Here is a 13213-nt window from a genome sequence, read left to right on the forward strand (position 1 = left end):
CTGAAGAAGCAAGAACAGCACAAGAATAGGGGCCCACCACTGAAGAAGCAAGAACAGCACAAGAATAGGGGCCCACCACTGAAGAAGCAAGAACAGCACTAAGGAAAATGAAACCAGGGAAAGCAGCAAGTACAGCTGAGGTCGCAGCAGATAAGATAAACCTGCTGGGTAAGATAGGGGAGAAATGGCTTCTGAGGGTACTCATAACAGTGTGGAGAGAAAGCCATATCCCAGATGACTAGAGAATAAGCATACACATGCTAGTGTACAAGAACAAAGGGGACATCCACAACTGTCGGCAGTACAAAGGTATTAAACTCCTGCCACATTGCATGGAAGTTCTGTAGAGGGTGATTGATAAACAGATACTTGGAGTAGTAGAAAGTAAGATGGGACATGAGCAGTTCAGATTCAGATCAGGATAAAGTACAACTAGCCCAATATTTGCAGTGAGACAGACATTTGAGAAGATGCTAGAGATGAGGAAAGTGTCCAATTGGGCATTCCTAGACTTGGAGAAAACATATGACAAGGTCCCAAGAAAGCTGATTTGGGTAGTCCTATGGCAGTTTAAAGTTCCAGAAACATTGGTAGAATTAGTGCAGGCTATGTATAAAGACCCAATGACTCAGTACGAATAGTGTTCAGTCTCACAGATGGATTACCATTTGGAGTGGTTGTGCATCAGAGTTCAGCTCTGAGCCCAGTGCTGTTCATACTGGTGATGGATTACATAAACAAACAGGTCAAAGGAAACAGATCAACAAAGTTGCTGTATACAGACAATGTGGCATTATAGGCAAACTCTCAGCAAGAACTTCAGCAAAGGCTAAGGGAATGAAATGCAAAACTGAAGGCACATGGGATAAAACTGAGTACAGATAAGACAGTAGTAATGGCAGCAAATTAGGGAGATCAGAAGAAGCTGAGAATTTAGATAGCATATAAGATACTGAAACAGGTTGACAGCTTCAAGTATCTGAGAGGGGTGGTTGAGGAGAAGTCTGAATGAAGAGGTCAAAGCTAGAATCAGAGGGGCTGTAGCCAACTTGCATAGAGTGTGAGGTGTAGTGTATGACAGAAGAATGCCAAAGAAGCTGAAAACTAAGGTGTATAAAACAGTGGGTATAGATCATTACATCGAACGAACAAAATCCCGAATTGTATTACATCGAACACGGAACATCGAACGCAAATAACACGAAAGCTCAGAATTCCAAAACCGGAAACTCCGTACGTACATGGTTGGCCTTCACAAAGCTACACATCCTGAGGTCAGTGAGAAATGTGCAATAATATGAATAACGCCCCCTTCGGATAACTGAGGCTTCCACAGCTATGGTGCGAGTTCAGAGTTGGTATATATAGGTGGGAGGGTGGGGGGTGAAGCCCCCCACATAAGGAATAGTTTGTAGTGTTTGTGTGTTTGGTATTGTGTATTGGAAGACTGGTTGTGTGCTGCTTTACTGGATGGTGTTGGAATGACTGAAGAGGTGTGGTTTTGTTTGCTACGGTGAAGTGTCAGTTTGCGCGGGTGAGTAGATGGCCAAGTGTTGCTGTTCGTAAACTCTGTTTCTAGAATTATGGGTTTTTGGTGTTTTTTGTGTTCGATGTTCCGTGTTTGATGTAATGCGATTCAGGATTTTGTTCGTTCTATGTTCTGATATAAACCCTAAAACAGTAATGTGACCAGTACTACTGTATGGTACAGAAACCTTGGCAGTAAAGGCAGAGCAGATGAAGAAGTTAGAGGTGATGGAAATGAAGTGCCTTAGGCGAGTGATACAATGCATACTGTGGGACAGACTAAGAAATTATGACATAAGAACAGAAGCCAAAGTACCTCCAATTGCAGAAAAGATCAAAGAAAACATATTATGGTGGTTCAGGCACATGAGCAGAAAAACAGAAGATTTGGATAAATAGGAAGAAGGCAAGAGGAAATGAGGGAGGCAGAGCAAAGAGGTGGAAGGATTGTGTGAGGCAAACTCCATGACAGTTTAGGCATGAGGGCCAAAGAAGGCAGGAGTGTGGCATTAAACTGAGAAAGACATGGCGATGGTTTATACAACACCCTGACCCCATGTAGAAAATGGGAAAAAAGGGGGTTGATGATGATGATGCTTAGGGCATGGCCAACACTGATGCTTTAGTTGCTTCAAGTATGATTGCAGAAAATGATGTAAAGAAATCAGTATGTGTTATCTTACAGAACATGATGCACCCAATAAGACTTGGAAATTAGTTGTCAAAGAGGGTGATATGTTCTGGCTTAGCAGTTAGTGTAAGTGGGATGCTCAGAAGACCCTTTTCAGCCATGACCCAGGTGAAAGGTAATCAATACAGTAATACACAGATATGTTACTATATTGGACAGAAAGCATAACACAACAGTTACAGATGCAATTTCAAGTCAGAAATCCATTAAATAAAGATTTCCACTATAAGTCAATGCATTCCAGAAATGCTATCAGATACAGCAATATAAACTTGAACTTAACAGACCTAAATAACCCATCTGCTACAATGAGGTAGGTACCAGAAACTTACATTTAAAAGCACAAGACCATCATAACCACCATCCAGTAACTTTATTTTGTTTGTTAACCAGGTAAATACTTACTGGAGTGATCTGTAAATACTAGGCATATTTGCATTCTTATTGGTGTGATCTAGATGCACTGAATGGCTTACTGAGATACTTTTGAGTCTGTAGGCACATGGAGACAGAATCAAGATTAGATTCATTAGAGCCTGATGACCTTAATACTCTTTTGCAAATTCCTAAGACAAAGTACAAACATATATTACATAACTCTAAAATGTAATCACCATCAGAATAGGTTCCAGCCAAGCCTCTCTTAAGAAAAGGCAGCCATGTAAAATATTTAAATGCACTTCATAGTACATAACATTATAGAGCGTGTATAAATTTCACATAGAAATTCATATTTTAGTGCAATGCTTAAATGTTGTACTTACTAGCAACTTCTCTGTATATAAAGACAAAGAAGCTTTAAGCAATATCTTTGCATAGCAACATACCTCTCAACCTCTTAGCCCAAGAAATCTAGACAAAGCCAAAAATAATGAGTAACAAGGGTCCAAAATTTGGTATAGATTTTAATTATTTCTCTTACAAACATAAGAAAGTTGCTAGAATAGCACATTTTATATTAGCATGCATTTTTCTTTTTTTTTATTAAATATTTTTATTCATTTTCAAACAAAAAGAATCATGTATACAGTTTTCATGGCATTGAAATATATATACATTTGAACAGTTAAATAAATAAAACTATCTAAAAACAAACATTTACAGGGGTGTCTATGGTTTACATATAATTCTCCTATTTCCATGAACTTTTAAATCAAAGCTTACTGCAGTCATTACTCTCCAATATTTCTGTTACTTTTTTGCCATGTCAGATGCAATGATACATACATACAAATATTTCAAGTATAGGCATTAATGCCCTTCTAGCTTGCCAATATCCAAAAACATTTGTTCCCATAATAAGTGTCCAGGCTCTTCTTAAAAATATCCAAACTAGTACTTGCTTTAATGTAATTTGGTAGTCTGTTCCATGCATCAGCTACTCTGTCAGAGAATCAATTACTACACTTCTCATTCCTATAGAATCTTCTGCACAGGTTGTCTGATGATTTTCTAGTACTTTTTGATATTCCCAGAGGTAGTTGTCTCTAAACGCCCTATATACCTGAATAGGATCTCCTCTTAGATATCTGTAAGAAACACTGTACATACGTTCAGATATATTAGTCTTTCATAATAACTTAACTTGTGACATCTATGGATGCCCTTGGTATATCTCCACTGTACTCTTTCCAGTTTAATCATGCTTGTTTTCTTATAGGGTTTCCATACTGTTATTCCATACACAAATGTTGGTCTAATGTAACTAACAAACAATGATTTCACCATTTTTGATTTCCTAGACTTTATAAATCTTTTTATACAACCTATATTTCTATAACTATCATTAACCAATTGGTTTATATGATTAGAAAAACGTATAGCTGAATCTACCCATATACCCAGATCCTTAAAGGAGTCTACAGTTTTAATCACTGTGTACTTTACTAAATATTCACATTTCAGTTTATGTCTCCCAAATCTCATATGCTTAGTTTTTTGATGCATTTATCAGCATCTTATTCTCCTGTGCCCAAATGGTCAATTTAGTCAAGTTATTTTGCAGACATGCCTTATCTCTAACACAGGTAGTCAGTTTACCCAATTTCAGGTTGTCTGCATGTAGACTTTAGGACACCTCAGATAAAAAAGTTAGTTCTGAAAGATACAATCTAAACAAGTAAAGGCATAGGATAGAGCCCTATGGGACACCCTGACTAACCAAGGATTTCACCTGTCCAATTGCTTTATACTTATCATGTCCTATTTGTAAGCCATGCAGCTATCCATCTTATCAAGAGTACATCAATACCTAGTTCTACTAATTTATTCATCAGTATTTTATGTATGACACTGTCAAATGCTGAAGTTAAATCTATATAAATTACACAGCACAATGTTTCATTCATACCTGTTATTATATTGTTATAGAACATCTTGTTACAGGTAGTAATAGATCTGTTTTCAACATATGCATGCTGATAAATGGGTTCAGGTCCCAACCTATCCAGTTCTGACAATAACCTATCCAGTATTACCTTCTCCATTATTTTTCCACAACATGAAATTAGACTTAACGGTCTATATGACTCAGGGTTTGTCCTACTCCCCTTTCCCTTGAAGACAAATTTAATAAGTGCATGTCTCCAATCTTGAGAAATCTTCCTGTATTTATATGACCTAGTGAATGATAGATATAATGGTACCATAAGTTCTTGCCGAAGTGTTCTCAGGTCATTATTACTAATTCCGTCTGCTCCCTGTGCTTGTGTAGTTCTTTTGGTTCTTCCTTTGATGGTATTCATTTCCAACTGCGATACTGCTGATATAATACTTTTGTATTGCTTGAAGGTAGAACAAGACTCAGACTTCCATGTCATTGTTAGGTTCTTTCTTGCAGCATCTAAATGGTCCATAAAATTGTACATTTCACTCTTGGAACACAGTCAGGTACACGGCCATTAAACAGAATCAAAGATTTAGATAACTCAAATTTGTCATTGAATACTGCTTGTAAAAAGTAATTAATTTTGTCCCAGTATGGCTTAATCAATTGGTATTCATAAAACATATGTAGCCAGTCTGCTTTTATATTTAATTTGCATTTCCAACAACCAATTTTTTTTAAACATTAGCTCCATTTTGTGTGGTGCTAAATAGGACCTGTGCATAAACTGTCATGCATAAAGTTTCCAGTATAGTGAGAGAGACAATTGTTTTATGGAGACAAGGATACGTTTTTGTCTCTATCATTTGGTATATGGCCATTATTATTTCTATAATTATCCCATAAGTTTCCTTTATGGTAGCTTTTCATTTTTTTGTTGATTTTGTAAATAGATGATAAGTATACTTTTCCAGTAATAAGTTGGGCTATTATTACTATTAAGTGTTCTATGGATTTATGTACTTCCTGCCTAGCCATTGGTTGAATTGTCTCTTCAAAGTAAACTTTATTGTCATACAGATCAACACAGAGGAAAAAGTGCGTGTCACTGCACGAAATTTCGATACTCGGGCTCGTACCATAAGAATTATAGTTTACAGAAGGAAGATTAATAATAATTTAAAAATACTGAAATAGAGATCAAAAATAAGATACTAAAAATAAACACAATAAAGTATAAAGTGTAGAGTGAGCTATGTAGATAACAATGACATATTGCACGTAAATAATGTTTGTTTACCCATTTAGCAGGTTATGGGTTTGTTGTTCAGCAGTCTAATATAACGTGGGAAGAAGCTGTCATGGAATCTGGATGTCCTGCATCTAATGCTTCTGTAGCACTTCCTTGTTGGCAGGAGTTTGAACAGTCCATAGACCAGATGATGTATATCCCTCAGTAGTTTTCGGACTCTGCCATAGCATCTGTTTGATTATATGTCCTGTAGGGACTGAAGGTTGGAGTCAATGGTTTTTGTGGCTTGTTTAATGATCTTATCCAGTGCATTCCGATTGTCTTGAGAGCAATTTCCATAACAGACAATGATGTTGTTTGTCAGTACGCTCTCAATTGTGGCTCTGTAGAAGGTAAGTAGAACCTGTAAGGGGAGGTTAGCTCTACAAAGTCTCCTAAGGAAGTGGAGACGTTTGTTTTGACTCTTGTTTCTTGGAAGTGGAGACTCTTGTTTGTTTAGTATAAATTGTCTTAAGTCCTGTATCAGTAACCATAAATTATTATCTAAATTAAATTTCCTTTTAACTTGATCTGTTGTTAATACTTTCCGGAGTCTATCAATTGATGCCAGTATATCAGTCATTTGTTCTTAAGAGTTTTGACTGCTTCCATATCAAAGGTTATGATGTTACATTGAGTGTATACAATTGGATACTACAAAAAGAGCCAAGCTTTTATGTTATTAAGCATTAAGATTGCTGTTCATAAAATTTTTATATGCTTTTAACGTGCAAGTAATAAATTTAGAGTTTATGTGTTTATGTTTATTCACAGTCATGCATTGTTTAAATAACCAAAGAAAGTTGTTAGATACCAGTTCAGAGTAGTTGTTTATTGAGACAAAGGCCAATTTTATCCATATTTTCTCATGTATTTGTTTCCATTTGGAAGTTTAATAAGTATTTAACCAAATGATATAGTTTTTATTATAGCTGACAGTGAATACATTTCCACATCTGGTAAACCTATTCCACCCATAAGCATGCATTTTTCTGAGGGATATGAAGTCTGAAACTCAAATGTCTGCCATTATTTAGTGTAACCAATGCCACCTCAGTGATTTATCAGTAAACAACATATTTTATGAGGAACAGACCAAAAATATGAGGCAAAACTCTGGACATTCTGTGAAAATCTGGACAGTGAGCAATATGAGTGGCAAAGAGCGCTATGATTGGGCCTGATATATGGGAAGATACCACAATTTACTCAAAACACTGTTGTGAATATATTGATGGTTGTTGTAATTTTACTGGCAAGTATCTTTTTTATCTGAAGTGAGCCTGTCTTGTTACTTGACTTCATTGCCACATAGAATGAAAGTAGTAATTTTCTGAAGTGCAAAATGAAACTTGATTTGAATTATTTTTTTATGAACTAGTTCTGTATAAGGATTTAAAGTATCATAAATTGCTGAATATGGTTCAAAGACTAAAGACAAGAAGTGATGATAGCAGGCATCTTGTTTATTTTAAAAAGAATATGATTTGGGGTCAAGCCATTACAGCAAATTGTTTGGCAGCTAAGTTACAAGTAGGTCGCCCACCCTCAGGATATAATTTACCAACCCGTTCTTTCTTCTCACTTTGTATCACAGTGTGAATGATAAAGTTGTTAGTTTATGAGGCACGGCAGCAAGAGGACAAGGATTTTCATCATGTTTCTTTTCAAAGGAGAGATGGAAATAAAAAAAAGTTTAAAATAATTTCTGCTGTTGTTGCACATGCAACTTGGTAAATGTGGAAGCAGCCCCATTGACCCTACTTTTCCTACAGCTCTGAACCTCACACTTTCAGTGAAGTCAGTTGACTTCCACTGAACAAGCAGAAGACTTGGTGAGGTACTACAAACTGGCAACACAGAGGCTGCTCCTAAAATCATGTGACTATGTCAAAATAGCATGCTTGCAAATGTAAGTCCTTTTTTGGAAAGATTGAACAATCCAAAGGCAACCTGTTGAAAAAAAAAAACAGCAAGAAACATCCGTATTTTTTCATACCTTCTTTTACTATGTGTCCCTAAGTATCCTGTAAACTGGATAAATTTTAATAGCTGCTTACTGCACATATATGCTGTCTCCTAAAGTTACTGAATCTCTGGTTTTACCCAGATCATTATTTTTTGACAAATTATGTCAAGAAATTCTCTAAGAAAAAATATAAAGACTAGTTGTGACTGGTGAAGCATAATCTTTTGTAATTTGTAAGTACTTTTACCTGTACCACAAAAAAGCAGGTTGTGTTGTAGGGTGTGGTCTGTAACATCTTTTAAAGCTATTGGTTGAATAGCACTGTACCTCACTTGTAACTGCCTTTTGTGTGCCAACACAAGGTATTTTACAAGTTTTAAAGCTCTTAATTGCTTTCTGATGCAGTTGTGCAGTGACTTCAGCTTTCTGTTTGTGAGAAGTGCAAAGATACCTTTAGTTTATAATCGAACATTCACATATAATAACATGACTTTAACATGGTAAGGTGTTAACACTGTAATCTTATGTTTGAACCTTGCAGTAATCTGGTCATTTTTACTCTTATTTTTGGAACATAATCATAGTGATCCATGTATTACATAAATTAAAATGTTTAATAAAATATAGTGTAGTATTACTGTTGCTGCCTTCAGCCAGTGCATTTTAATAGGCTTCAGTTGTTGGCTTTACGGGAACCTTTGGCTATAAAGATTTGAAAGTTACTTACCGATTTGGCAAACTCAGTTTAACTAAATATAATGAATTACAATTGTCAATGTTTTGATATTTTAGGAATTCGTATACTTGCTATTCTAAAACAAGTAAACCACTACACATGTATCTGTCTCCAAATAACATCACTATGAGTTAATCTTATACAGAAAATTCATAACATGCATTTTGTAGTGAATACATTCAGGCCTTCCATTCCCCTGTGGCTTGTACTTAAGTTTCAGTCTGTACATTGTCCTACCGTGAGCTCACTATAAGATTTAACATAACTGTATGTTCTCTTATAACAGAAATAAATATAATGGATGCATTGTTTTAGGCGACTCAGAAAAATAGGACATGAGCAAAAATTCTTTTATTTTTTGTGCTGTCATTTGATAGATCAAATTTCCTGTTATTTATTTAACTGTTTATACAGCAAGCAGTCCTACACATTTTTGTACTTTGTATAAAACATTCACCAGAGACAAGGAGTCCCTCATTACTGAATATCCGTCTTTTTATAGTCAGTGATCTGAAGGCAGTTTGTAAGAAATAAGATCCAGATACAAACATAATATTTTCACTGATCAGCATTCTCCTGACTCCCACCAAAACTAAAATGCTATCTGTCTCATTTTACAACACTCAGGTATCAGGTAAACAGTGATGTTGTTCTGTCGTAACCATGTTTTTATGCTGATTTAGTCGATTTCTCTATGTGGAGAATAACAAGTGATGGATGTTATGCTACACCTTGCAACTGGGTATTTAATAGATTCAGAATGATGTTGTTACATCATTCAGTTATGGTATTATGGCATTATTTTGTAGTGGGTCTACTATAAGCGATCTAGTTCACTTGAAGACCACTGACTCAAAGCCAGGGACTGGAGTGCCTTATAGCTCACGTTGGCTATTATTCAAGCTGAAATTCAAATATGAGTTCAGGAAAGCATCTGAGAAGGGAGAGAGGGATGGTGGGAATCTAGATTAGGGCATGAGAGTTTTAGGTTTAGGGAGAGGGAGGGGAGTTGTATGGCTAAGGAGCAGGAAGGGAGTCTCAGGTTTAGGGAGCAGGAGGGGAGTTTTAGGGTTAGGGAGAATATGGGGAATTTAGGTTTAGGGTGGAGGCGTTAGAGTTTTACTGTAAAAAGTATGAGCACGCAGGTTAGGAACTGGATGGGATTTTAGGGTTAGAGTTAGGGCCCTGGAAGGGTGATACATTTCTTTGGGGATGGGTGTTGGGAGGGCTACATAGTTATGAGGTACCTGTAAGAGATCCTTTTTGAAATATAGTTTTTATATTTTCCTTTGATTCTCAGTAATTTGCTCACCTTACCTGAATACATCTATTTAACAAAGGTCTGTTCCTGTCAGTCTCTCTCACTCCCCGGATCACTGCTATATCGACAAGTAATAAAAGATCAGACTTTTTTCTACATAGTCCTGACACCATTAAGTTTGTGTTTTGTTATATATATATATATATATATATATATATATATATATATATATATATATATATATTTTTTTTTTTTTTTTTTGCATTATGAAAATGTACACAGTCCTTCAGTAATACATATACAATGTACCACAATTATGACAGCTTCAGAATTTTTCTTTGTCAGGAGCCAAAATTTGGCTTGTCATAGTCAAACATTAGATAGCAGTTTTGTACTAATATTCGGTTTGCATACGATTCCACATATTTTTTTCATTAGTTATATTCTTAGTGAAAGAGTATTCAAAATTCCAGAGACAGCAATGTAATAATGACAGACGGTCTGGACAAAATATGTTTGTTTTTTTTACCATAAACACATGAATGCAGAGACACACAAACACACAGACACAGGCACACATAAACACACATGCACACATATAAATTTATTTGTGCATTCACTTTTTTTGCAGGCTTGATCATTAGTAAAATGTAAGAGTTTAAGAAGACTGGACTGTATTTTGCAATGTAATAAATCTTTAAAACTTTGCATGCTATAAAGAAAATATTTAGTATCCTTCCTTAACCCTCACCCCACCACATCTTAAAGACTGCACTGTAATGATGCTCTTGCCATGACGTCTCAGTGCACTAACAGATTGCACTATAATGTGGCTCTTGCCATGTCCTCTCAGTGCACTAGTATACCCAGTTACACCACTTTAGAGTCTGCATGGAAAATAGAGTTGTCTCCTCAATGAACTCACTACTAAAAATAATTAAAAATATATTTTTAAAAAAAACAAATGCTTTTTATCAAGCCACTTTAAAAAGTAAAAAATAAGAAAGAAGAGTGAAAACTTTGCAAAATACACAGACAAGCTGATTTCAGAAAAGAATTTTCGGTTGGTTTTACTGATTGTGATAATGAAGTACCAGAAGAAGTAGCAAGAATCAGCAAAACCAACCTTGAATGCTTTTCTGAAATCAGGTTGTCTGTGTTTCTTTTGCAAAGTTTTCACTCTTCTTCCTTGTTTTTTTACTTTTTAGAGCGACTCAATAAAATCATTCTTTTTTTTTAAATCTTTTTTATATTTTTATTTTATTCCTTTTTAGTTTGTAAGTAAAATATGTGTCCCTCTTTAGTTCTGTCAGATTTCTCAATAAACATAGTAAGAAGGCAGTTAGTTAGAAAGTGAAAAAATTGTGACTAGAAGCTTGGCATTTTTTCTGCTGTCTCGTGAGTAATGCGACAGAACCACAGAGGAGCTTTCTTTAATTTTTAGAAAATGCATATTAATTCACACTCACTAATTCTGTCATTTTTAAGTGAATAATATTTTAAAAGTATGCCTGATTAGAAGAGGTCTTGTATTTTGTATTTTTGGGACCGAGTGAGCGTGTGATTCTGCCATTTTCTCAAGTGAATAATATTTTGTCCCTCATTACAAGTGGTCTTGTGTTGTTCTGGCCAGTTCAGTTTCAAGCATATCTCTCTATAATTCTGAAAATTTCAAAAGTAATGGGGAACAATGGCCCACACCCAGGGGCAATGTTTAAAATATTCAAATTATTACTCTTTTTAAGTTACTAGAGTAAGAGTTTTATTCTTTTTCTGAATAAAAATAATGTATTTCTGACCGTGTTTATTCATTTACTTTATAAACAAAGGAGGGATGGGAAAAATGTAAGTCATGCTGCAAAATCAGAAATGTTTTTAAGGCCATGCAGAATGAATAAAGCAGTTAAAACTGCACTGATGTAAGAAACTCAGTCATGGTTGAGAAGTCTGTTTTATGGTTTGTTTGATATTCTATTTTAGCCAGTACTCAGACCAAAAGTAAACACTTCAGAACATTACAATGTAACAAATCATTAGCAGGTAGATAAAACTGGCAATGCTAGCTAACGACAATACAGGAAGTTAATCCAACATACAAATATGATGGGAATGAACAGATTGCATATGTGGAGTCTGAGGAAAGATTATATACTAATAGAACAGTTTTTTGTTTAGTGACATGCCCACACTGCTTGTATATTTTGTAAGGTGGTAAGACAATATTATTTAAATATATAGTGAGTTCTAAGAGCAAAGGAGTTGAGGGGAGAAGTACCATTCCAGATGCATTAACAGCTGTGCAGCTCCAACTGTGAAAATGGTTATGGAAATTGGTAATTGTCTGCTGATAGCTACAAGGTATGAATTGCACAGTAGAGCATTACACAATCTGAGAACCATGTGACAACAAATTTGGGGTGAGTCCCTGAACCGGGACCAGAACTATTGTACAGGCAGCTTATGCCATATGTGAATGGGATGTTCTTGTGCCTATGACTGGGTACTTACCCTCATGGCTTTGTAAAACTTTTTTGTGGGCATACTCATTTTTAGCAAAAGATTGCAATGATGTGAGGCAGGCAGCCTGTTTATCACAGGGTGTTTCATTACAGAGGTGCTTACGGACACTGGCAACTTTTAGGAATGTAATTTTTGTGATGTGCTTTCAGCTGTACAAAGAGCTGCAGCACTTCTGCTGCTGCTGTGTGCTGTAAGTTACTTTTGCTTTAATTAAAGGGGCAGGCTCATTTTTTTCTGAAACAGGGAGTTGGGAGCATATAGCTGCATGGGAGCAATGTAGAGTCCATTATTCTGTTAGAATATTACAATAATTAGGTGAATGTTACCATCGCCAAATAATACTGTACATGTCTATTATATCGGTTTCATTGTCCCCAGAAAATGAGCGGTAAGTGTTGTTCTGTTAACTTTGTAGTAAGTAGCTGTAGTGCTACAAAAACCTCTGTCATTTCATAGGGTGGAATGGATCGTGTGTGTGTGTGTGTGTGTGTGTGTGTGTGTGTGTGTGTGTGTGTGTGTGTGTGTGTGTGTGTTGTCTCACTAATGACAAAGGGACAATATTTTAGTCATTATTAGAATGTTTTTTATTGAATTTGTCTTTCCGAGACAGAACCACAGGGAGACAGACAGACAGGTAGACAGATCCACAAACCTAACTTCAATAAAAAGCATTCTAAAAATAGTCTCTTCTTATTAAGGGATGACAGAGACCAACACACAAAGCCATTCTCTCAACAGATGAAATATGCATTATGCTATAAAAGCCATTCTGGCACTGCCCAAACATATTTGGAATAAAAAAAGGAAAATAAATTATAATAAATAAACTGTACTATATACAATATGCCTGCCATTCAGGGACTTAGTATGCTTCCACATCATGGTTCAGCGA

Source organism: Protopterus annectens, chromosome 2.part1, assembly GCF_019279795.1.
Source record: "Protopterus annectens isolate FY-2018-M chromosome 2.part1, PAN1.0, whole genome shotgun sequence".
Taxonomy (NCBI): domain Eukaryota; kingdom Metazoa; phylum Chordata; order Ceratodontiformes; family Protopteridae; genus Protopterus; species Protopterus annectens.